General features: G+C 39.3%; 1 protein-coding gene across 19 annotated transcripts in view; it reads right to left on the bottom strand.

The window, feature by feature from the left end:
* Positions 1-24,979, bottom strand: part of LOC105670030 (phosphatase and actin regulator 2) — a 324,201-nt gene that overhangs the window by 236,538 nt on the left and 62,684 nt on the right. For 5 of the 19 annotated variants that reach the window (XR_010887957.1, XR_010887956.1, XM_067347509.1 and 2 more), the window contains exon 1: positions 886-1,672. The exons of 10 other annotated variants lie outside the window; for them this stretch is intronic. The gene's annotated coding sequence lies outside the window, so the exon portion shown is untranslated. Of the gene's footprint in view, positions 1-885; positions 1,673-24,979 lie in introns of those variants that run through there. 4 more of the 19 variants (XM_067347519.1, XM_067347512.1, XM_067347511.1 and 1 more) reach the window with 2 other exon arrangements.

The following is a 24,979-nucleotide window of genomic DNA, read 5'->3' on the forward strand; positions in this document are numbered from 1 at the left end:
ACGATTTACGGCCAGATTTATGAACGATAAAATTATTTCGAAGGATAAACCGACTGGACGCGATAATAAAAATGTGATGAAATAGAATTATAACTTTATTCGACGCAAGAGTGTAAAAATAAGAATCGATTTCTTCTTTTAGCAACATCGCTATTGTTTAATTTTTTATATAAATACGCGATCTCTTTTGCACGGTTATATATGGAGTGTTAAATTTCTATTATTATATGTCATCTCTGATGAAAGTGAATTATAATGCTGCACAATACATATAGCATTTCATAAACAGAATCCTATTTACGCGAGTTATTTTCATATTACGTCATTTTGTTACATTTAATTAATTAACCACGCCTTGATACTTAATTTAGAAAATTAAAATTGTTCGGACAAAAATAAACCACTTCATTAATGAAAAAAATATATATATTGGCCAAGATCAAATTTTCTACGTCTCGCGTTTTGCTCTGATATTCAACGGAAAATTAGGCATCTCGATTATTAATGAGCGAACGGAAATTTCCATCAGCAGAAGCAATCACTTACTTTAATACACTAAACACAATCACCACTTAGCACAAATGTTTCTTCCGTTTAAGAAAACAACTTTGCGTGCTCTCGTGCCAGACGACGGAAGGCAAACTTGGAGCTCGAGAATCACGTAAAAGAGCGTCCATTCACGAAGCGGACAACCGACTGACTAACCTCCAAGGACAAACATCATCGGCGATACGAGGGCGTGCTGTAATTCGCCCTCGATACACGCGCAATAATTTTCTTCGTCTCGTGCTCCCGAGTTCTCACACACGCATACGTAATGAGCGAACGAACACACGGTGGTGACGAAGAGACGCGGAACTGAGCGGATCGCGTATGTATACGTACTCAAACGACGACGGGCAGTGGAGGGCTCGTTTTCTCGGCAGTATTCGGGAAGGATCATCGAGGCGCAGCCAGCGGCCCGATGTTATATCACAGAGAGGCAGGCGTCGGCTTCTCCTCTGCTGCTTCCACGGGACACCTGTCCGCGTTAGGCCGTGAGGAGCGCAGGTGAGAGGAGAGCGAGACAGCGATAGAGAGGACGCAACGATCGTAAACACACGGGAGCGGCGCGTAGTATTTCGACTCCGGGGGGCACAACGTACGTAAATTTATTCGACGCCGTGGGTAATGCGAGAGGGCGACAGAGAATCGGAGCGCGAGAATCGGAGTCGGACAGAGTCACGCGAAGAAATAGAAACCGAGAGCGAGACGGAGAGATGGCGACGGAGGGAATGAGATTCCAGGGATCTTCCTCGTCGTCGACGGCGACGGCGACGACAACGTCAGTTTACACACACGGGAGCGATGCACACTGTCACGCACACTGTCACGCGGATACGCGCCGCGCGAGCGACACAAACTCAACTAACGCCGCCACCGTTGCTGCTGTTGCTTCTTCCTTCTGCTCACGCGAGAGAGAGAGGGAGAAAGAGAGAGAAAGAGAGTGATTGTCCAACGGCGGAGGAGCGCGACGGGACGGCCGTCGTGTCAGATGGGACGGATTCGCGAACGGAATTAATTGCGTACGCGCGCAGACGGCCGACGATGTGCAAAACAAGCGGCCGGAGAGACAAGGAACGACGGTAACGGCGACGACGACGCCGACACGAAACACACACCGAGCGAGGCTCGCGAGTACTGAGGGCGGCCATGCGATCACAGCGCCCTCTCGCGCCCAAAGCGGCTGCCAGTGAGCACGAGACGACGACGGCAGTGGCGGCAACCGGCTACCGAGACGAGACGCTGAGATGCGGGGTGCGGTGAAAGTGTATAGCGTGTTCGCCGTAACTCTCGCCCAATTAACGTGTTGCTCGCGCCGGCTTGGCGCGCGCGCGAGCGTACCCCTCGTATTACACCCAGGGATCCTAACGATCATGACCGTGTGAAAAATTTTTTTTCTAGACGAGGGCGGTTCGTTATAATTTAAGCTGTACAAAATGCAGACGTCGTAAACGCCGAGAGTAAAAATTATTGCTGCGTGCACGAACGAGCAGCGGTTGTAAATTATTCTTTCCTTAAATTGAGATTTAGCATAAATATTCTTTAAGTAGACTGAATTAATTCAAACGTCGAGCCTACTAATTTCAAGGTGAAAATCTTCCGTGTTTGAATATAACGTCGAAATCGATTCGACTTTTGTTTGAGACATTATAATTGAGAATTGAATATTCTATTCTAAATGCCTTAAATTGTGCTAATACCTTCATACATGATTGAAACGTACGCCTTGAAAATTTTTACCTATCTATAAAGTTGTTTCAGTCAAATTTAATGTAACTTAAAAGTTACAAGCGATTTCTCATATCTAATATTTTAATAAATATATGGCTGTAGCTTCTAATTCACAGTTTTAAATATTGAATTCTCTCTTTTGTCTGCCTACACAATGAGTATTGATTGAATAAAGTTTCCAGTTAGAAGCTAATAGGTACATGACGAATAGCAAGCGAAAGTTTGCTATATATCAGTCTCATACGCTTTCTTAAGTGCACACACGTATATGAAGTCATGCGTAAGTCTCGCAGATGTAAAAGTGACAATCGTGGGTGTGGCGAACACGAGCCAGTAGTAGATTGGCGAAATAGAGAAGGATGACGTGAACATCAACATAGTACATCCATCGTAATTCCGACCAAATATACGAACCGGTCAAATATACGAACAATGAGATTATTTTTTTTTAAACTATAAATTCAAACTGTGTATTATGTAACTTACAGTAATGTAGACCGAAGACTGATGATCAGTTAAATAGCGAACCAAAGATTATTCCAATCTATTTAAAGTATATAGGTACATACCTGAAACAGAAATAAAATTTTTTATTAGATTACGTTATTGTAAAAAAGATATTATATTTTTTCTTCATCTAGGCATTTAATTTTTAATTAATTTATTGTAAATATAAAACAATTCCTGCGTTTTCCATTATTTTTAATTAATGTACTGTTAAGGTAGTTGTTTTATAAAGTAAATTTCTTACAAATTGATCCAAATGTTCACTATATTTTTATTGAAGTAATATCTAAGTGGTCTTGCAATAAAAAAATTTACCGTTCAGAAGCTGAGATAATTGCAATTGTAATTAGTACTTTTAACACGTGTTGTATCATACACCATACTAAGGTTAACGTCATATTTTTAATTTTATCTTGAAAACTACATTTAAGACCTGAAAAATAATGAGCATGCAGAAGACAAATATATGAACATTAAAAAAACAGTATTATTGACCGTTTAGTTTCAACAATATAATCGTAAGAAGTATACGATTTTTAATATTTTTTGACGGATAAAAAACTCAGCAGTAAGATGCGAATCACAATATATAATTCTTACATGTGTAAGTGCGTAATGTGGACAAACCAAATCAAAAGTTTACTCTAGCAAGCGCAAGAAATTAATTTATTAACTACTTTGAAATTATTATTAAACTGTCGATTGATTCTTTTTAGTAATAAATTGTTCGTATAACAAATTGAATAATATGCAATGATATATCTAAACTATTATTTGAGTTTTTCTTAAAGAAAGACTTAATTTTTAGATCATACTGTCGCGAGACAACTATCTTAATAGGAAATAATAATAGCATAAAGATTTCTGCAGAGTTTTGCTTGTAAGTTATATTAAAGCAACTTATAATTAGCATTAAACCCAACAGAAATAGATGCAGGAAACATCATTGAAGCCATTGTTGATAAGCAGTAAGTCAAGAATATCACGGCGCGCAGTATTTTTACAACAGCGCGGTTACCGACAAGTTAAGCACATTTATTTCATGTATGGTTAGATTGCACACAGTGCAAGCTAAGCTTTATTTTTGAAAGCTGTCGAGCCACGTTGCGAGGATCCAGACGGATCTTGGAAGGCGGTGGGCGGATATGCCGAAGCGCGAATATTCGAACTAGAAGACAGCGGATGCAGTGTGACGCTCGCCACCACGTGGTATTTCCGAAGCGTCTAGACTTACTAATTTAAACCGACTCGCGAATCGCTACCACTACATTTCACCTCGGTCTGGCCGCTGTCACAACTAAGGCCTGAAATATGAGGAACATTTCGCCGTTTATGTGTGCGAGGAACGGACCGAGTATCATTCTTGAAGGTCGCTGGTTTGAAAGTATTCATGTTACATGATGTGCAAATGCACATCAATGGCAGGAAAGGCAATCGATCTATGAACCTACATCTTAAGCTTGTTAGATTGCGAATTTTCAGATCTTGAACTCTTAAATGCATAATGCATTAGGCTGTGCTGATGTATGCAACACCTGAAACATCTTTTCTGAGAAATTGCCGTGCTCCTTCCATTAATCCAAGTGTCTTCTAATAGAGCGTAGCGCTTTTTAATCAATGTGCAACACGAATAATATATTATATTACGCATTCGTATAAAAGCAAAAATTTTGCATATTTATATGTAAATGTAATATTAGGTCGGTTCCTGATCTTTATCTCTTTCGCATCCGTAACGTCTGCAACATCTTATCGTAGCTGCGAGGTATCGTGAGCGCAAGCTTTGTACACGTTTACATCACTAACGGTATATAAGACCAGGTTATTTAGAAATTAGTAATTATTATACATATTAAAAGAATTGCAGAGAACATTACGTGTGCGCCATGGACGTCCTACTGCGACATTATATACAGAAAACTTCTTTCCTTCTCATGTTTTTGCAACTTGCTACGCGTCTTTCTAAATTTTGCTGTCATATTATCGTAATTTCCAAATAAATAATATAGTTAGAAAAATGATTGTGTTGTAGATACAATAACATGCCCGATTACTGCGATATTACTGAATTTTTCGTTAAAAATGTATACGTTTCATCCTGCAAATAACTCTTTCATTAGACTTAAAATTCATCAACTTGTTCATTACATAAATCAATAGGTCAATATCACAACACAAAATATTGCATTGTATCTCAGTTCAGCGATCAAAGAACCCTCGATTTCGGTATCGGCGCAATGATGGAGGTCTGCTCGTAAAGTTAAGCGAACTATAAACTGTCCTCTGACCCGTCTCATCGATCGCAATAAATTAAGGTCAATCTACATATTCCTGAAAAACTGCAATCTCTCAGCGAAGGACTTTATTACGTTCAGTACCTGGAAAGTTCTCTGCTGGATACAGAGAACTCTTTGTAGAATTCAACGTAACGATGCGAAAATAGAGATGCGAAAATTTCGACGCAAATATTAAATGTTCATTATATGTTCATTATACTCACGCTATATTTGTCACAGTATCAGATAAATTATTACTTATGATCGATATAATTGTACAGTTTGAAGAAACTAATAACGTACATTGTTTTGCAGAAATTAATCGATCTATCAATCCGTGGATAGCTACACGCGATTCAATATAAAGTTCCGAGAACTCCTCATGGTCAAACATCCATTTGAACATATTATTAATTGCAATAAGGAACGAATGTCTCTCAGCTGACCCGAATTACGAGACAATTTGCTGTTAAACGATGGAGACGTGTAATTAAAGCGAAGTGACAGTGCATCAGCGACAACCACAAGCGTCTTGAGTATATGGTGTCGCATTTACGCGGTCCGGCATGCTTTCACGCTCTCACATTAAATGCAGCTACTTACGAGACACGTGCAAATTACACACGAGACAGAAATATCATCCGTGTAAGAAAGATCCTTTCCCGAAATCGCGTCTGAAGAATAGCCACTTTGAACGATGTTATTTACCGTTTGTAAAATACAGGTTTAACAATTCATGCAAGCTTTGCTATAACATGAGTGTACATGCTGGTATTATTGAACGGTATATTATAATAATATATTTTAATTTCCTTACGACGCTCAAGATTTAAACATTTGCTTCACCTTGAAGGTATGAGAAAAGAAATTAACATCGCTTTTATAAAATTTAAAATCAATATGTAGATCATCAATTTATTGTTAGTAAAACATGTAAAACACTAAAAAACGACTAATGCTTTTTTTCAAAACGTTCTTTGCTAACACACAAATTAAAATATTAAAAGTTATTGCACTTATTATTCAATTTAATAATTAAAAATAAAATGTTTGGCACTCTTAGTCCCTCTGCAGCATGTCATTACTGCTCGGGGTGGAAATGCCATTATTTCTCTACCTTTGAGGATTGAACCACGTCTTTAAGATGCGAAAGGCGCGGTGTTATAGTCCTCAAAGGAGCAAGAGAAAAAAACCCTACTCCGAGTAGAGACGACGAACGGTGCGCGCAAGCAGCTACCCATCACCCATCTTTCTGTGAGTCCCGATTATAAAGTTGCTTTACTGAGAGAAACCATGCAGAGTGGATAGACTAAACATGCTACACTGCGCATAAAGATTGTTTGTTTGCCAACTAATCACTGAGATTCAAAATAATCGACAACTTATAATTAACAATTTAATAAAAAAAAAATTAAAATATTAAAACATTTATTTTGTTTAAAAATGTACATTTACTGAAATCAATAACTTATTCTATTTTTTATTAGAAAATAATTACAAAAATCGAATCTGCCTTTGTATTCAACGAAATAACATAAACTGTATAAAAATATTACTATAGTGTATTCAGAATATAACAATAAGATAAGCAATAATGTACAAATATAAACCGATATAAGTTTAAAATCGCGTGAGAGGTTTAGGATAACCAAGACTGTCGCATAACCATTAAATTGTGGCTAACCGTCCGGATAAGATGTTGTTCGGAGCGATAATGGCAGGAAATTAATAGAAGCCAAAGAAGTGGGAACGAAGCAGAGTAATGAAGAGATTGCTTTCCTTATTACTGTGTAGATTCAGCCTGCCATCCTCCATTAGAATTTCCGATTTCAATGAAAATTAAAGCCGGTAAAGCAAAATTATTGGCTACTGAGGCCATTATTTTCTTTGTTACAAACCTCTTTGCAAGTTTGGTAAACAATTTGCAAAACAGCTTCCTAAATTGTATTTCATAGTGCTAATGCATTTTTATTTAATTAACTTCCTTTTAACGCAACAATTTTCTTTAGATTAATTAAGAACTTTATTTTAACGGTATGAAGAGAATTGATGTTTGTCGGCAATATGAACGTAAAATTTACTGAATATTCGTCGTTATACTATACGATCGGTTGAGCGACGAATTGTTGTACATTTTTACAACCGAGACGTCTGCACGTAACACTAATTGATATACTGCAGCGCGTCGCATTTATCACAGTCCAACTGCGTTTTATTCACAATAAGCAGTGGCAAAGTCTGCCAATCCGGTACGTAAGAGATTATCGCGAGTATTCGTAATGACACTCGGATTACAAATTACAACCGTGAATGATAAAATACGTGCTAATCCATTAATATTTTAATTTCTCTAGTAACGTCGATTGTTCAGTTTTTCTTCTATAGATATGTATCGAAAGTGATTCCATCTTTTCATTGGTATCAATCTTAATCAATGCTGCAACTGAATCAGTTCAATAATTGACTTCGTATTTTCAAGTGCAGTTTTATGCTTTACCCTAATTAAACAGTATCAACTTCTTCCATAAAACTACCTACAGACAAAGTTTTCAATTCACCATTTTACATTGATAAATCGTTATCTTCCAAAAATATTATTATGACATCATATGAGAACATTATATGAGCAATTTCTGTGGGAAATGCATATTTTCTTTGCGTTTTGCAGTGTTAAAAGTAAAATTTAACTTCACATAAAATTTACAATTAACAAAAAAATAATTTAAATTAGATATAGAATACTAGAAGTAATCGGTGATTTTTGTGCATTGAAAAAAAATATTGCATTTTATCGACTAGAATTATCGGCATATATCAGTAAAACGACCCTCACATTTATGACTCGCACGTGGAAACAACGTCAATGCAATAAAAATAATAGCGCCTACCCTATAATACGCTTGATTTATCCCGCGCATATTTTATCGGGGTGTTACAGGGATGGATCTGTTTTTTTTACGCGTATGCTGTAAATATTAAGCTTCAATCACGCTCGTAAATAAGTGGGCGCGCAATATGCGATTCCGCGAGAAGAAAAAAGCATATATTTTTAAATCAAACATAGATTTATTTTGCGTCAAAACCATTTTAACATCCCTGATCCATTCATGTAAAATTAATGCAAAATTAATATTATAATATTATATATATTATAATGTGCTACCTCTTATTCGAGATATTACTGCGCGAAGAATCACAAGAAAAACTAGAAAAGTAAGCAAGTATTTGAGGAAACTATTTAAACATAAAAAATTGATTAAACAAGTTAGTATTATAAAATTTGATTAAATAAATAGAATACGTAGAATTTCCACTTATATTGATGTGGGTTTGCTTTTTTATATTTAAAAAGTAAATTAAAGTATTTGTATTTTCAATCGAAAAACAAATTAAACAGTAATCCGCGATGGGAAACCTGGCCTTTATCAATTTTTATCAATATCATTTTGCGTTCCAAATGTGTGTGTAATTCAATTTCCTTACATGTGATAAAAACCGAAATACTGGCTTTACCAAAGCGGTCCACCAAGCTGTAATTTTTCTTCCATATCCTACAGAACAGCCGCGAGAAAAATCTTCGGATGACACTCTTGTAACCAAGAAATTCCACGAACTTTGTCATCATTCACAAAGTAGCTTACAATGTGATTCAACTGCGAGATAAAACAAAGCTATTGGCGATCTATTGACCGCGTATCTGTGTCTGAAATACAATATACCTTAAATTCATCTAATTAACCGTTTTTCTTTTCTTTCTTTCTCATTCTACGCAGAAATTTGTGTCTAGTATAAAATAAAGCATTTTAGAGTCAAAATGTTTATTGCGAATAATCGGTCAACCTCGCCGATGTTTTCGAGAGATAGTGAGAAACGATGAAAAATAATAAGACAATTCTAAAGAAACTATAACTGATATAAATTGCTGTTCATGTTGATTTAATTGAAATCCATTTCATCGCGTGATAAACGAGATATCACCGAGTTTTATAGGTTTGCACGCGCGTCAAGAGAAGAAGAAACAACATTAAATCTCACGAGAAAAATAAAATTTTGCAATAGACTCTTGCTTATGAAATTATTCCTCGAAATCAATCTGTAATTTCCGCGAGGACAAAAAATTATATCAAAGCTATTGGCCAAAAAATGCAATGCGTTGCAATAAATGATAGATAAAATGTGTCTGACAAATCAAGAATAGAACTAATTGTAAAAACAAATTTGAATTAATCAGACATCTAGGCATTCATAAGATAGAACATTGAAAACAAAATAAATTCAATTTCATATAATGTACTAACAAGTTGTAAATAAAAAAATGATTATCACAAGAAGCGTAAAATCTGTGAAACTACTATACCGCTTTTGTTATCGATGCATTTGAAAATCTACATCACAGCGAAACATCTGGAGAGTGAAACAACAATATAAAAAATAACGCTTAGGCTATAAAGAAATACACAAATTTAAAAAACAAAGACAATGACTGATTTTATATATGTTCGAAGTCGTGAAATGTAATGTAATTAGCACAATTTTGATATCGAACAGATTGCTTTATTTCTTAGACAGTGTACAAGAGACGCGTGTACTTTCCTGTACGACCTACAGCAGTGCTCGGAATTAGTTGCACATTTCGGGCCGATTTAGGAGACGACGCCTCCTGTTCCCCCACTACCACCCGGCCGCTGGCGGCCGAGCCGCCGATAGCTCTGGCGCAGGAGCGTTTTATATAAGAAATAGGCTGGATTGCTGAGGTACCTCTGAGAAAATAGTAATATTTTCTTTGTTACATAAATAATGTTTATTTTCAATAATAATTAAATATATATATATTATGTATTAATAAAAATAAACATTATTTATGTAGTAAAGAAAATGTTACGTTTCCTGAAAGATGCCTAAACAATTCAGCCTATTTCTAATATAAAACGCTCCTGAGTTCGAGCTATCGGCGGCTCAGCAGGCGCCAGCGGCCGGGCGGTAGTGGAAGAACAGGAGGCGTAGTCTCCTGAATCGGCCCGAAATGTGCAACTAATTTCGAGCGCTAACCTACAGTCTTACGTGAAGCGAAGCGGGCGGGGTTATAAAGAACAATAGAAAAATGCCAAACATAAACAAATGAAAAAGGCGTGTGCATGAAAATATGCCTTAGAAAGCGAGAGCTTTAAACGGAACGTATATTTTAACAATGTATATTATTAATAATATTATTACGTTAATTATTGTTGCGCTCTTTGCATAATAAGCACACAAAAAATTAGAAATTAGCCAACAGTCTTGACTAGATGTGCCCAAGTAGTCGATCGCAATCTAACAGTCGATCGCGACGTGTTTCTTGATAGATCTTTACATTTCCATTTTTCCTTTGTTTAATCTCATAAAATAAATTTCTAATTTTTATATTTATTATGTTTCTATTAACTTCTATATATTTGGACTTACATTTAGTCTGTTTCTATTGATATTTTTAATAAATGTTACGATCACATTCTAATTTTATATTTTAAATTGCATTTTCTCCTCTGTACATAAAATGATCACGAGATCACCCTATTAAAAAAGCAACCCGTATATACAAAAAGGTTGGGAGACACTGGTCTTGACTATAACGATTACGAACTTGAACAATCCGAAATATTTGGGAAAACAAGTGTATCCGTGACACACAAGCATAATGTATATTTCTTAAATAATGTACAATCATGTTTAATTAATGTTTAATATTAATTTAAGATGTAACACATATGTTTTACATTATAAAATATATTTTATAATTATTATTATTATTATTATTATTATTATTATATATATATAAGCAATTATTGGTTTTACATGTTTATCGTAAATCGCGATTTTGCGAAAAAAGCAATCGCATTATTCACTTTTGTTCTTCTGGATTACATTGAGAGTTGCCTGCTACTACGCCGAAAAGTTTGTAAACACTTCTCATAATATATAATGTCTATGAAGTTAGCACCGCCATTTTTGAAAATTAAAAAGACAAAAGTTGTACTAGATTGTGCTAGGTTTGTGCTACGTTGTGCCGCAAACCGCATTTCGATATCTCCAAAAATTACTCGAAAATTCGAAAAAAACGATTTTAAGGCCCAGCACCGCCATTTTGTCAGAAAGAAAAAAAAATGATTGTGCTAGGTTGTGCTAGGGTTGTGCTGGCTTGTGCCGCAAACTGTGGTCCGATATTGCAATTAGTTTATTAGCAAATCGCAATTGAAAAAAAAATCGTAGCACCGCCATTTTGAAAAACGAAAAAAACAACGGTTGTGCTAGGTTGTGCTAGGCTTGTGCTAGCTTGTGCCGCAAACCATAGTCCGATAACGCAATTAGTTTATTAGAAAATTGCATTTGAAAAAAATGCCAGCACCGCCATTTTTAAAAATACATAAAAAACAAAAGTTGTGCTAGATTGTGCTAGGTTTGTGCTACGTTGTGCCGCAAACTGCACTTCGATATCTCCAAAAACAACCCGAAAATTCGAAAAAAAAAAACAATTTTAAGGCCCAGCACTGCCATTTTGAAAAACAAAAAAAACAACGGTTGTGGTAGGTTGTGCTAGGCTAGCACAACAATCCCCTTCGTCGTGCGCCACCTTGTCGTGGTGAAGGGGCTCACCATGGGGCGGCTCGCTGGAGTCGTCTTGTGGTGCCAAGAGCGCACAGTTCCCTCGCTGGAGGGAACAAGAGGAGCCCAGCGACTCCTTAGGGACTTGTCCCAATCGCTGGTAGGGGTTGGCGGCCCTGACTTCAATCGCCCGGTGGCATGGCACCGTTAGGGGGAGATTTCTATCTCCCCTCCATGCACGGGCGGCCAGGCTCGTTAGCCCAGTGGGGCGGCTGGCCAGGGGGGTGCTCCCCCCGTGGTGGAGGCCTGTCTTGGCCGGGGCTGCTGCTCCGGCGGGACGGGTCTTTGGTGGGGTCACTTCGGTGGCCCCGTCTAAAGGGGTGGATGTGGGTGCCGGTTCCCTCTGTGTCTCGGGCGGATGTCCTTTTCAGGACATGCCGTCTGGCATGGGGGGAAAGCGGCGTCCCACAAGGGAAGAGCCCTCCCTCTCCGGCCAAACGGCGCGTGGACGTGGTCCTTGCGTACGCGGCCGAGAAGGAGGGTGCGGGCCGGCGATGTCCTGGAACTCCACCAGGCTCGTCGGGCCGTGGCCGCCTCTCTGAGCCGCTCGGACGTTTCCGAGGCAGGGTCGGAGACGGCGGTGAAGCCGAGTCGGTCTCTGGGGGCATAGCCCGAGGAGTCCGGCTCGGAACGCACCAGGCCTGGTGCGGTGGATGGAAAACCACATTAAAAAACCCGGGTAGACTGGGCTCGTTAGCCGTGGAGTAGGCAATCGGTCTAAGGGTGGGGGGCCCTGAGAAAACCCTCTCGAGGAAGACAACCTCGTTAAAAAATTACATTTTATGGTAATATATGTTCCGCAAAGGATTTTTGTTACGGTCCCAGGGTGATCGGACACCCAGGGATTCGGCGGGGGGGGCTATCGTCCCAGGTGCCCCCTCGTCGACGGCGTCCGCAGTAGCGGCGCCGAAATCCGGCGATGGGCTTCCGGTGGAGTTGACTCCGAGCTCCACCGGTGAACGTGCTATCGGTGAGGTAGCGAAGGGACTGGCTGACTCCTCAGAGTCAACCTTCCAGTGCTTCTGCAAAGAAGACTGGTTAGGTGTCGCCCGCGCCGCGGACGAGCTGATGAGGCTCATGCCTCAATGTCCTCCAACGCTGGAGGTGGAGGGGGACGAAGAAATGAGCCGGCAGCTCAGCTTCGTCCCCAAGTACTGGGGGGTTGCCCTCCAGTACTTAATGATGGCGATGGAGAAGGGGGGTCCCTTCCCGGACGAACTCAGTAACAGCCTCGGGAAATCTCTTGAGACTGAGCGAGTCCGGGCTAAGGAGCCTCTCTTCTCAAGGATGGTGGACAGGTACCAGCTGTCCACCTTCCTCGAGGAGAAGATCCGGGGAGGAGCCAACCGCAAACCAGCGGAGCCCTCCTCTCCGGCGCCAGACGCCCTCTCGACCTCGTCGACGGTTCCCGCCGACGAGCCGAACGTCGTCGAGATTGGCGAGGAGGAAGAGGCAGGGGAGGTAGTAGCCCCCCCGCACCAACTCCGGGGGAGTTCCCCCTCGAGCGAAGCCGAGGCAGGCCCCGTCTTGACGGACGGGGCCCTTACAAGCCTCCGTCCATCTCCGTTGAGGAGATGGCGCAGCGCCAAGAACTTGGCGTCCCTCAGCCTTGGGAGAGGCTGGGCGACGCCAAGAAAAAGAGAGAGAGGTCCCCGAGGGCCTCCAGAAGGGTCTACGCCCTCACTGATAGTGAGGACGATGACGACGAGGCGCCCCTTCGTCTGACCCGCCCGCCGAACTTTACGGCGCCGCAGCGGAAGAGTGTCGACTTGTCCCTACGGGACATACTCGACAGGTCCCCGTTGGCGGCGGCCTCGGAGGCCGCCGCGTTGGCAGACGAGATTGAGGCGATCCGCTCTAAGTCCTCCTCTATTAAGGGGGACTTGAGCGGTCGCCTCAAGAGGGACTGCTACCTCCTCAAGGAGGTAGTTTTGGCCTTCGGCCACCGATTGGCGGACTCTGGGGGAGGGGATATATCCCACCTCCAGAGAGAGCTGGAGACTCTCCGGGAGGAGGTTAAAATCCTCCGGAGAGAGAAGGAGGAGATGCGGAGGGAGATGAGGGCATCTAGGTGGTCTCCCCCCCCCTCTCCCCGCCGCACACACTCACCCGTCCCGGACCCTGCTGACACTCAGCCAGGGGCAATCCGGGCGGAAGTGGATAGGGTGCACTTGGCACCCTCCCCCCGGTCATGTGACTGGGGGATGGATATAGAGGAGCCTTCGGGCGGGAGGGACTTATCGCCCCCCCGTCCCCCCAAGGCTCCCTCTCCTCTCCCACCGGGGATTACCCCGGCAATAAGGGAGATACTTGATGGTGTCGCCACCATCTTCAAAGATGGCATGGCGAGAATGTCGGCGGTCCTCTCGTCTTTAAGCGAGAGAATCGCCGACCTTGAGGCGGCGCGTGCACCGCTCAAGGAGCGCCCCTCCCAACCTCCTCCTCAACCGCGGCCCCCGATGCCGGGCGCCGTCTCGAGGAGTGCGAAAAGGAGGGAGTCGCGTAAGAGGCGGGCCGCCAGAATGGCGGACCCACCTCTGGGGACCCCGGCCGACGGGGGGCTGGACTTAGGGGCGGGGGTGTCAGTCCCCCCCGTCTCGACCCCGGCTCCCTCATACGCTGAGACGATGAGGAAGAGGGGTGGCGTACCCAAGCCCGCCCCTCCACCGCCGGCTGTTGGGAAGGCTAAGGCCCCCACAGAGGCGGTGAAGAAAAAGGAGGCCCTGCAGAGGGCCAAGAAGCGACTGCCCAAGACGGCAGCCGTTATGGTGGCGGTTCCCCCGACAACCTCCTTGTCGGAGGTTATGGGGAAAGCCAAGTCCTCCATCAAATTGGAGGACTTGGACATCAAGGGCGTCCGTGCGCGGACGACCCTTGCGGGGAACTTCCTCCTCGCCATCCCTGGCATGGGTGCAGAGGCCAAGGCCGACGCCCTCGCCAGGGAGATGAGGAAGCATGTCGGGGACGGGGTAAAAATATCCCGTCCCTGTACATTTGCGGAGATCCGCCTCCGCCGTGTCGAGATGTTCGCCACGGCGGAGGACATCGCAGCCGCCATTGCCACGCATGGCGGCTGCCAGAAGGAAGACGTGCGGGTGGGCCCACTGCGCCCCCCGCGAGGCGGAAACAGGGTGGTCTGGGCAAGGTGCCCCTCCAAGGCCGCGATGAAGATCGCGGCACTACAGGGGCTACCAATTGTCTGGGCCACCGCTAAGGTCGATCTGCTCCCGGCCAGGCCAACCCGGTGTTACCGGTGCCTGGCCAGGGGGCACACGCAGCAGCGATGCCCGTCCAAAGTGGACAGGGCACGCTGCTGCTTCAACTGCGGCGGGGGGGACCACGGTGCGGGCACATGCAAAGCCCCGCCGAGGTGCCCCCTATGCGCCGAGCGTGGTAGAGAGTCCGGGCACCGGGCGGGGACACAAGAGTGTCCCCGAGTACCCCCGGTCGCCTTGACGGCCAAAGAGGCCGCGGGCTCCTCGGCGCCTTTTCGGGCCCCGGCAAGCCGGGCCCCCCGGAGGGCCCCCCTGGAGTCCTCGGCAAGAGTCCGAGGGGCGCCCCGACCAAGTAGGCCGGGGTCGCCAACGGATACGGCCTCGGTGAAGTCGGGTCTCTCGACCCACACCGAGGCCGGGGAGAAGCGCCCTCGACCGGCGGATGGGTCGGATTCAGATCCGGCCCAACCACTGCCGGCCAAAAAAAGAGCAGGAAGGCGCGAGACTGGGACGGGCCGCAAGCCAGGGCCCAGGTCCCGCACCACGTCCCGTAGCCGGGACAGATCCCCCCTGGCGCTGTCTCAGCGTCGGGGAGAGGAGGATCTCTCCGACTAGGGGGCCCCAGGGTCCCTGAGAAAGATAAAGGAGGAAGAGGAGGGAAAAGGGGATATATCCCCCCCCCTCCAAGATTAGCTGGGAGACCCTGGGGTCTCAGAGGAGGTGATGTTTTTTTTTCCCCTTAGGAAAAAGGGGACTCGCCTGGTGGTCGGGGTGAAGTATGCTTAAGCGGTTCCGCCCCGGCCATCATAGGGCTGGTAAGCTCTTTGTCAGGGGGGTGGGTTTTAGTTGGTAGGCACCGGTCACAAAAGCTAAACAGCAAAGAGACCGGTGAATCCAACACTACCCCGGCGCGGGGACAGTCCTAAACTGTCCCATTGCACGTGCTGGGGTGTCTTTCGAAGATTTCCCACCCCCTGGGGGGCCTTAAAGACCCCCCCCAAAAAAAAAAAAAAAAAAAGGCTAGCACAACAACTTTTCCTTATGAAAAAATGGTCTGAATAGTTTTTTTGCAGAATCGGTGGATAATTGTTTATACAACCATTTTTGAAATTTATTATTTTGATAATTTTAATGCTTGTGCTGCGTTGTGCTAGGCTAGCACAACAACTTTTCCCAACGAGAATAATTGATAAAATCAGTTTTTTAGTCATACTGGACCCACTTTGCTTGTGCATAACAAAATTTTTCTCCGTTTTCAAAGAGAACCATAAGTTGTAGTCGATTTTCGTTTACGGCACAAACCGGCACAAACATAGCACAACTCAGCACAAGCATTGGAATTGTCAAAATAATAAATTTCAAAAATGGCTGTATAAACAATTATCCAGTAATTCTGCAAAAAACTATTTAGACCATTTTGTCATGAAGAAAAGTTGTTGTGCTAGCCTAGCACAACTCAGCACAAGCATAGGAATTGTCAAAATAATAAATTTCAAAAATGGCTGTATAAACAATTATCCACTAATTCTGCAAAAAACTATTTAGACCATTTTGTCATGAGGAAAAGTTGTTGTGCTAGCCTAGCACAACTCAGCACAAGCATAGGAATTGTCAAAATAATAAATTTCAAAAATGGCTGTATAAACAATTATCCACCGATTCTGCAAAAAACTATTTAGACCATTTTGTCATAAGGAAAAGTTGTTGTGCTAGCCTAGCACAACTCAGCATAACCGTTGTTTTTTTCGTTTTTTAAAATAGCGTTTTTTTTTTTTTTTTTTTTTTTTTTTTTTTTTTAATTGCGATTTACTAATAAACTAATTGCAATATCGGACTACGGTTTGCGGCACAAGCCAGCACAAGACTAGCACAATGTAGCACAACCGTTGTTTTTTTCGTTTTTCAAAATGGCGGTGCTACGATTTTTTTTTTAATTGCGATTTGCTAATAAACTAATTGCAATATCGGACTACGGTTTGCGGCACAAGCCAGCATAAGCCTAGCACAACCTAGCACAACCATTATTTTTTCATTCTGACAAAATGGCGGTGCTGGGCCTTAAAATCGTTTTTTTCGAATTTTCGAGTAGTTTTTGGAGATATTGAAGTGCGGTTTGCGGCACAACGTAGCACAAACCTAGCACAATCTAGCACAATTTTTGTTTTTTAAATTTTCTAAAATGGCGGTGCTAACTTCATAGACATTAATATATACACTTTACTCTTCGCACTCGGACGTTGCGTTAGATCGTTCAGTCCGTTTTCACCTCAGTTAGTTATTAGCACTCTGTTCTAAAAGATAGACGATATGTCTACATTTCCCAATAAAAAGAGTGACCGTTGGGAGTTCGAATATTTCGAAATAAAGGACAAGTTTAAAGCAGTATGTAAATTGTGTTTACCAAAAGAACAAAGTGTAACTTATGTTGGTTTAAGTGCAATATATTCGCATTTTAAAAGGAAACATCCGAATATAAAACTAACGGAAAAAAAACATTGGATATGGAAACATTTCAAAAAAATTAACAATGTCGTGGCGAAATGCAAAGTACCGGATTGTGAGAAACGCATATCGATTTTTAAGGACGCAAAATATATTAATTATGGAGCTCTAAAAAATCATTTATCAACGCAACATGATACGAAGCCACCAACGAAAAACCACAAGTTACGTAGCTTGGCGTGGCGGTATGTTAAACAGTACGATAATTTTCGTGTAACATGTAGAGAGTGTAAGAAACAAAAAAAAAGAAGATTTTAACACTTGCTTCATCACAATTCATGTCAAGACATCTTGACAGAATACATGGAAGGACTTCGGCAACAGTACAAGAACCAAACGATATATCAGAACCATCAAGAAGTGTGCGAAAGTAAAGAAAGAAGAATGGTGAATTTACACTGTAATCCAGAAAATTAGCATTTGTTTTTAAGAAATATTTTCAAAATCTTCATTGATTTAATAAAATTCTATAGGAACGTAAAGAGCCACGATACAAGTTCTGCGTGCGAAGGTTACTGTATTTCCATTTAAAATTATTTACATTTAAATGAAAATACATTAACCTTCGCACAAAGAACCTGCATTGTGGCTCTTTACGCCCCTATTGAATTTTATTTGATTTTGTCAATCACTGGAGCCTTATACATTAATTATTTTGCTTCATAGATTTACCCAGAATAGACTTTGACAACGTATCTGCAAGTAGCCAGCCAGCAATAACAATAGACTTCAACGATTAGTGACTTAAATAATTCGGATTCTCTAAAAAAATCTCAAAAAAAAATCCTATGGTGGAAGAATGTTGAACTGATTAATGATTCTCATGTGTGATGCAAGAAGTGTTCTAACACTATGATTCTAAAGCTTACCTTCTCAAACTATCCGAAAAGACACGTGAAGAAGCAATGTATAAAGATTTGGACAACAATACAAGAAACAAACGGTATATCCGTGCCACCCACAAGGACACAAAATTAAAGAAACGACGACGGTCAGCTTCATTATGTTTTAAAATTTTAATTTCTTTCAATCGCGTTTAATACTTCTAATACATATTTCAATATTTTCATAGATTTATCTAGAACAAATTATGACAATGTTCTACGTTCAAGTAGCACAGCCAGCAATAACAATAATTTTGACTTTGATGACTTAAATAATTTGGAATAACTGAAAACAATTCGTATTTCGAAAAAATCGTATTAATGTCTAATTATTCTATAATTTGATTTTATTAATATAGATCGATTTTGCCAACAAAGCACTTTCTGCAAACATGTAATTTGATAACTATCTTCCGATTAATAATGTGACATATTTCACATTTATTTCATTTTATTATATGTTTTTATATATACCTCCGATATGTTTTACAAGTTTTATATGATTTCAGTTTAATATTACACAACTTTGGTAAAAATAATCTCTAAAAATATTATATATATATTATATATACTTACATATGTTATATATTATATAATATGTTAAACATATTAATTATATTATATATATATATATATATATATATATATATATATATATATATATATATATATATATTAAATACATATAATATCTATTAATTTTAATTTTAAACATTTGCATTGGTTTAACAATTAATATATAATGTACATATAATGTAGTAAAATTTTAAAAGAAATTATATAATTTATTTGTTTAAATTCTATTCAATCCAAAATGGAAGTTTACTGTAATATTCGATTCATTTTCATATTCTTTTTCTTTCTTGTTGTCTTATAATATTAAATTAGATAATCAAAAGTGACTGTTTGACATGTAAAATATAATAAAGAGGTATTTTCATTATTGTTTTAGTATGTACGAGTTACAGAAAGATTAAAATTCATAAAACTAATATATTAGTTATTAGAAATATATAACTAATGTATTAGATATTAGAAATATATAAACTTATAAAAAATTTAATCTGCTTATGTTTCCAAGCTAATTAATTATTGCACTTACAATTACTATAATAATACATATATAGAAATATATAAAAACTAATAAAATGCAAAAAAGATTAAAATGCATGGCATAAAAATACAATTTTTCACATTTTTCGCATTATTCGCAAAAATACAGTCATAGAATAATTAATTTTATTCCAAAGAAAATTAGTAGTATGTAGAATATTCTTGATCGTTGATCTCGATCTGTCGACATGATACGTGGGTCATATGTGACATGTCCACAAAGGCACTGAGACAGAATTGAAGTAAAAGTAGGGGTACCAACAAACAAAACATACGAAAACGAATACATTACATTTACACTCGTATTATATGACAAGTTTCATTACGAGTTGCAAGTAGTCACGAATAAGTGCTGTATTTGGGACAGGGGTGAATTTCGTGTAAAATTGTGATTAGAGTATAATTGCGAAATATATGCACATTGATAAAGAATACATTGATATAAGAAAAAAAGCTGATGAAGTTTTACGTGCGACGCGCATTCATGTACTGCCACGTATCGAACAACTTTCGTTTTTCTTATAATAGCATATTGTAATAGTGTATTGTATTGGCGTGTATTGTACAGGTATATTGTATTCTCATGCACCAAATAGAATATATGTAAGCATATAGATCCTCATTCTTATAATTTTCAAAGAATCATCACTTCATTATTTTCCTACAGTAGTACATTTCAGTATTAATGTAACGACATTTAGAATGCTCCTTTAATTTTTTATTACATGTTCCAAAATAAACCAGTCGTTTTTCTATGTTTCTAAAAAACATTGCCAATGATCATAAATAAAACGTAAGATGGAATTGTGCAAAGGAAGAGTCAGTACCAACGATTTTTCCGGCGTAAGTACACGATAAAATTTTGAAAGAAACACCGTGGGCTCCTTAGAGCACATCGCATCAATGCACATTGAATTCTACAAATAACCGCGACAAATGCAACGAGGTTTTCCTACAGAATGCGCTGTAAAGGATGGACAAATCTATGTGTTAGGGAACGTGGCAGGTGCGCGATATTGGTTTTTCGCGGATCGATGAGATACATCCCTCTTTTCCGGTTTTTGCTCGTTTCCGTTTTTGCTCGTTCTCGCATTCTTAAAAACGAGCCGTCTTATGCGTGTTTGCTTTCCTGCATCTGCGAAGAAATTTCTCAACGAGTCTAATACAAACTGCACCAAAGAGTTAAAAAGTAACGTGACAAAGTAAACTTCTCGTATGGAGTTTCACAATCATGTGTAGAAACGGCTCGCTTTTCGAAGTTAGTATAAGCTTAAAGCAAGTTGGGGTAACAGATACATCTTGAAAAGCATTTGCATAATGCTCGCTTCGATGCCATTATAAAAACTAATTATAACACACACTTATTGCAATAAAAACTATTTATTTTAAATAAAAAACAAAATCGGACCTGTGACTCAATTCTTTAATTCGATAGAAATCGTCAATCCAAAGATTTCGTTCCTTGATTCTACAAATCCGCTTATCTGCGTTTTTACGGAAATGTCTAGAAATTCAGATAACAATGTTAAAAAGACCGTAATATAAAACGTGCTTTCTAAATAATCTATCAATTTGTACGCATGCATAATACAGCAATTCAAATGCAAAGACCATAGATAAGACATGTAAAAACCGATGCTTCGTATTCTGCGAGCAATATTTTCCACGATGGAGAACGTACGATAGAACAATCAGACTCTTTGGCTGAGCGATTGTATTTCCGCATTAGATACAATCATAACCACAGCGTCATAGTTGGCGCTTCTAACCGCCCAGTCACAAAATGAATGTTCTATCTCCGTCGTTATTTACGAGAATTGCGATGTCGCTGACGTTGGGAGCAAGAGGTCAAAAGATGATCTCTGTGATGTAACGGAGGAGACGATGCGTCTGCATGCGCGAAAACTGTCCCGCAAGAACCCATTTCACAAAATCAATGGCCCGCGCGCGCTGACGCACATCTCGCCCCGCATTTGCGTCCACTGAGAGAGACGAAGAATAACCGCCAGCTCTCCTTCGTGAGCAGGATGCTGTTCACCTACAAAAATGTGCTTTCGGAACAATAAAGCGTACCGCACGTTCCGTACAACCAGTCCATCGCTTTTTCCATTTTTCAGGAATAAATTTCTGCGATAAACGCGAAGCTAACACAAGAAAATGTGTCGGAGTGACACGAATTGTCTTCGTGACAGATACATTTTTCCCTGTCGACACAGCCAATACGTTCAATCTTTGTATCATAGAAAATATTTTAAAAAATTGCGTATTTTCTTCAAAAATATTAGAACGTGAAATAAACAAAAACAATAGTTATTTTAATATCTCAGTAGCTACAACTATAACAAACTATAACAATATTTATCATTAATTAAAAATATTTAAAATATAGAAATTCAAAAACAAAAATTAGTAAAAAAAATTTTTTTTAACAAGTATTAAATAATATTTTTATATTTAAGATATTAAATTTTATTATTGAAAATTAAAGTAGAAGCTATTAAAAAAAGTTTTAGACTAAATTATTAATAATAATAAAAGAGTTAATTTTCCTCCAAATTTGTTTAGGACAGACATTCTATTATCATGATTTCCCGCCTATTACTATCTGCTTTTATGGCATTACGTGTATTTCCGTCTCGCGATCGGTGCAAGCGTAACAAATTTCTGCGACACCGGCTCATTAAAGGCGATTAGAATCGCGAGACACCTAATCTACCGCACGCGAGACTGCTCTTCATTAAAATCGGTCGCTGCATGGCAGCTTGAGTGCCACAAGAGCATTATCGTTCGCGGTATATTACTGTGATTATCGAACATACTGCACCTAAACCTGCATTGCCGTCCCTTTACCACAACCGGCTGCATAGACGAGTTATCCGTTCACGAAATAGCAAATGCACACAGAGCGCAAATCTACACAATGATCAGAAGACGCAACTCATAACAACAATAGATATTTTAGCAAATTCACATCTGTAATCTTACAGATGTATAAAAAGAATTTAGCCTTTTGCAAATTCACATCTTAGTTTTACAGACGTATAAAAAAATGTCGCAATTTATTTAAAGTATTTAAAAAAAGTGTACTGTGTGTGTGTGTGTGTGTGTGTGTGTGTGTGTGTGTGTGTGTGTGTGTGTGTGTGTGTGTATGTGTGTTGTGCACGCGCGTATGTTATTTTTATAATATAGATGGAAAACCTATTTCTACGTCTTCCATCGTTTATAATATCATTTATAATATCTCGTAAAATATTTATTTAATTTTAAACTATCTTTTTTTTGAATGGTTCAAACATGCTCCACATGGTTTATTTACAAGCGTTCCAGCCATCATGTATAATGAGAGTGGAATGCGGCACAAGAAGTGCGAAAGCGCGTTATATCGTAACCGGTTTTGAGTAACCTGCAGTTTTCTAGGACGTCGCATGATAGAAAATAAAGAAAGGTATTGTAGAAAGGAATTCACTTTGCATGCCTCATGAATCACTTCCATTAAATACTAGATAGAAAAAAAATGTATAGATTAAAAAATATATATAGGTATTACAAACGAGATAATATAACCAGTTACAAGTTAAGAATCAAATGCAGTTTACTCTTCGTTCTAAATAAAAATATAATAAGTACAATGTAATATTCGCAGTGATATATATATCACTGCGAATATAACATTGTATATATATATAATTCTTATAGTGCCTGTATCAACTCAATCGCGAAATTGCAACAGAAAGCAGTAGATTAATTATCAACAAAAGCAATGCACAACGTTCAATGCAATCGATACCCGAGTATTGCTCGTATAATTAATTACACTGTTAGAAATGTTCGGAAAATTCCGTCAGATTTAAGGTACTGAAGTAACTTAATTATACAAAATTAAGGTACTGAAAACGAAATTTAGTAACATTTAAAGCAAATTTACTAAATTTCCCTAAATATTCCGATACTATATCTTAGAATTACCAATGGTTTCTTAAAATTACTAAATGGTAACGGACATTTAAGATATCGTGACTGGAAGAAATTGCGCAATGTCCTCTGCGCAGCTTTCGTCCCGCGCAAAGGGGAGACATTTCTCCGCATCAAGTCCACGAATAGTGGAAGCTCATAGCAGTGCGGATTGTTAAATGTGTGTGTGTATCTACGATTAATAATTAGAAGTTTACTGCGCCCAAAGTAAGTATTTTATTGTAACATTCAACAAAAAATATAGCAACTCAATCAGTAATTTTTCGCACGCGAACTCACAGCACGTACAAGATCATCTCAGACGTAGATCATCTTAGACCAATTTCTAGCATCGTTTAAGGACATTGTTTAAGGACATTCTAGCATCGGACACAAGGTTTAAGAACTGTATGTAGTATTCAGCTTCGACTAATAAAGTAAAATATTTTGACGAAATACACTTTTTAGGTTAGAAGCCTACGCCAACAAAAAGTTGATTATATAAAAACTATTATATTTGATTGGTTAATTAAATCAACATTTTTGATGACAGTTCAAATTGAATTTCCTGGACAAATAATCGCAACTCAGGTAACAAAATGCTCGCACGTGCTGTGAGTCCGCGTGCGAGAAACAACGCTTTACAGTTTTGGGGGTCCCCAGAGAGAAATACAATGACGTCTATAGACGTCTATTAGATGTCTATTAGACGTTTCTTAGACCTGTATTTCTCTCTGGGTCACTGATTCCGAATCTGCCATCAGATTTGTAAAATTAATTTGATTAAAATGAATAATTTAATTTGATAAAACTCTTGTTAATTAAGAATAATTAATTATTATTTGTAATATGGGCTATATATATATATATATATATATATATATATATTTCAATTCCTCTATTATAAGAGTTTCAAAGTAAATACATTTTTCATGAAAATTAAAAATCCAAACACATTTTGATAATTTTTTTCCATTCTGTTTCCAGATTTGTGAAAATGTTTTTCTGTTCTTTCTGCAGTTTTATGACAGCAAAAATACTACCTTTTATGCAACATCAAAAATATCACAAAAATGTTACATCAAAGTTTCATTGTGGTTTTGAACACTGTCAAAAATTTTTTGAATTTAAAACTTCCTTAAGGAACCATTTGATAAGGGTTCATAATGTACAGTTTAAGCAAAACATACAAATTGACTCTGTGAATAATGTGGTAAATAAGCAAGCAAAGTATATATGCACACTTGAAATATGCAAAAAAGAGCTAGACAATTTTGCTGTCCTTATGAAACATTTAAAGGCCCATATGAATGATAATATAAAAGTGAAATGTCCTTACAAAGATTGTCAGAAAGCATATAATAATGTGAGTTCTTTTACTGGACATTGGTCCAAGAGACACAGAACTGTTGTAGGAGAATCATCAATTTTTTCAAGGAGTGACAAATTGCATGCTGAAATTGTAGATTATAATGAGTGTGATATGATGCAGGAGAATCATAAATTCAGTTACCCAATCACGAGCGATGCTAATGTGATTTCTCAAAAAGTTGATGACAATATGGAAGACTTATACTTGTCAAATGTAGCTCAATTGTACATGAAATTGGAATGCCAA

This window comes from Linepithema humile, chromosome 1, assembly GCF_040581485.1.
Source record: "Linepithema humile isolate Giens D197 chromosome 1, Lhum_UNIL_v1.0, whole genome shotgun sequence".
In the NCBI taxonomy this organism is placed as follows: Eukaryota; Metazoa; Arthropoda; class Insecta; order Hymenoptera; family Formicidae; genus Linepithema; species Linepithema humile.